At 36.1% G+C, this 2,738-nt stretch overlaps 1 long non-coding RNA gene across 1 annotated transcript; it reads left to right on the top strand.

Moving 5' to 3' along the window:
- Positions 1 to 278: 278 nt before the first annotated feature.
- LOC133472450 (uncharacterized) lies at positions 279 to 2,171 on the top strand. The gene is made up of 6 exons (XR_009786727.1): positions 279 to 431; positions 1,274 to 1,321; positions 1,399 to 1,565; positions 1,637 to 1,701; positions 1,776 to 1,942; positions 2,034 to 2,171. It is a non-coding gene; the product is annotated as an uncharacterized LOC133472450 (long non-coding RNA).
- The last annotated feature ends 567 nt before the right edge of the window (positions 2,172 to 2,738 follow it).

The following is a 2,738-nucleotide window of genomic DNA, read 5'->3' as shown; positions in this document are numbered from 1 at the left end:
AGTGCTTGCACCGAGATTAGTTTTGGTTTTTTTTCGGAACCAATTTTTCTTTTCATTTCCTTTTATTTTTCTCCCGTATCATGATAAAAACTCTTTCTATCATGACCTCGCATCAACAAATACCCTCATCTTCAAAGTCACATTTTGATTGACAGGTAATCTCAGGAGGGAGTAATAAATTGTATTGTCGAACAAAAAGAAGGGAGGAAACCACGGTGCATCGAGCCAAGATGCTGTCAAGTTGAGGGCTGCATTTCATAAATGGATTAAGAGTGACATTTCTGAAAGATGTCTCATGGCCGCCGCATAACTTGATAAAAAAGGCTTCCGTGTCCAAAAGGTGAACCACAAAAGGACGACAGGCTCGTGGCTTCATCCGCCTCAGCAGGATTCATCTCGAGAAAGAGTCATTTCACTTTCTTCTAGTTTGGGTAAGTTGAGGCTTTTATGCTTCAGTGTGCTGCAAAGTACTGTACATTTATGCAAATGAAACGACTTACTGAACTGTATATACCATCACAAATTATGTCGATGAAAGCAGAAATATAATTCAAGGTTATGCGGGATATGTTATATAAAAAAAAGGACATTAGTCGTCTCGATTCCATACATCATGCATTTGTTTCTATGTATACTATTATTATTCAAATGATAATATAAATACATTTTGTATTTCAAATAATATGTATGTACCGTACAAGCTGCAAACTGTATCTGTATTTACACTTTGAATAAGTTTAAACATTTTTTAAGGATTATGAATTTTTGTTAAAATGACTGCATTTTGGAGGAAAATTTCATTTTTATTACATTTTTTGGGGGAGTTTTTGTACATTGAAATTGTTTTCAAGTAAATTTTAACAATGTTTTGAGAGCCTTGTGAGATTCTTTTATATTAAGATTAATTCCTGGAAAACATTTTTTTGTCAGTACTACTTTTTTAAATAAAATTTGCCTTTGAGGTGGAATTTTTTCTGAACATTTTGAATTTGTAAGTATTTTGTTAACTCTATTTGTGGGAGGACGCTTTTAAAGGTTGAGAATTTATTAGAGTTGGGATTTTTTTATTTTATTTTAAGATTTCTTTTAGGCATTTTTTGACTGAATATTTGAGCAAATCATGAAAATTTTGAGAGAAAGAATGTTTTTACTATTTTTTAATGTTTTCAGTGAACTTGAGAATTTAGTGAAGAAAAAGTCCAAATAAACCAACAGAAAATTCTTGCTGCTCGCTACTGTTGGAATTGAATCTATTCATTCAATTATTTCGCAGGGGCAAGAGGGGACGCTATGGATGCTGGGACTATTGCAGTCCTTCTAGGTGAGTACAAAAACATGACAGTCTTCTGAGACGAGTGAATGACTTCAGAAGTATATCCCATTATTTTCAAACCGTAGCGACCATGGCATTTGGCATGTCTTTTGGTGGAAATGTACTACTAAATGAAAATGGAACAACCGTCAACGTGTCTCTTGTGATGACCTTGGAGGAAGCTTTTGTGGAAGAGTTAAACAATCGTAGCAGTGAACAACACAAAAGTCTTGAAGCACAAGTGGTATCAATGGTGCGTACAATTTAACACGCCAAGAAACTCGTTTTCTGACTTATTAGTGACTAAACCTATTCTTCTTACAGTGTGACTTCATCTATATCAAAGAATTTAGAACTAATTTCATTAAAACCACCTTCATTGGATTTAGGTAATATTTTCGAGATGATTCCGTGAGTTGAACATTTCGAATGATGGCCTTTTTTTTTTTCTTTCATTTGGAAGTCCAAAAATGGGAAACACGCAAGTGGAAGTGGCACTGAAGTTCAGCAATACATCGTCTGATCAAATCCCAAAAGACGATGTAGTTGTAAACATATTGCTACAGGTTGTGAATAGTACAAGCAACCCTTTCAAATTCACCGTTGTTCGAGAAACGGCAAAAGTAATTTGTGAGTAAAGATTTCAAAAATTCCATTATGTTACGTGAGGTCTCAAGAACATAACTAACAACTTCATTTGTGGTCCATTTGCGATTTCTAGCACCAGAAGAATCAACAACGAGTGGACCGATAACAACTTCGGTAATCTCAATTCCCTTACCAGTTGTGTCTCTTGGAGCCACTCTGGTGGAACCTTTTGTGGAAGAATTGAACAATCGCAGCAGTGAACAATACAAAGAACTTGAAACAAGAGTGGTTTCAATGGTGTGTACAAGCATTTGAACTCTCAGAATCCGCTGATTATTTATGGAAATATGATTCTAAACTTCGATTCTTCTTGCAGTGTGACTTCATCTTCTTCCAAGCGTTTGGTTCCATTTTCTTCCGCACCATTGTCATTGGATTCAGGTAAGATTTCAAGTATATGAAATACATATCTCAACTTGCGCAACCCACAATTAAAATTAAGGGGATTCTGGTTATTGAAGGCCTCAAACGGGAAATACGCAAGTCGAAGTGGAACTGGAGTTCAACAATTCAGTACCAGTTGACGAGATCCCACAAACCGAGGTGGCCATAGACGTATTGGTTCAAGCTGTGGCTAGTGGCAACAACACTTTCAACCTCACTGTCGATCCAGACTCAATTGTAGCCATTTGTAAGTAACAACATTTTGTCCAGCAGACGTCAACTGATCATCATATTATTTCGTACACATTCAAATCCATTTCAAGTGATTTCTGGAATCCCTCAGGATTTGGTCCATGGGCCTCTTTTTTTCATAACCTACTTCTCGCTCCGATAG

Source organism: Phyllopteryx taeniolatus, chromosome 23 (assembly GCF_024500385.1).
Source record: "Phyllopteryx taeniolatus isolate TA_2022b chromosome 23, UOR_Ptae_1.2, whole genome shotgun sequence".
Classification (NCBI taxonomy): Eukaryota; Metazoa; Chordata; class Actinopteri; order Syngnathiformes; family Syngnathidae; genus Phyllopteryx; species Phyllopteryx taeniolatus.
Note: the sequence above shows the minus strand (reverse complement) of the source record. Positions and strands in the feature narration are given on the sequence as shown.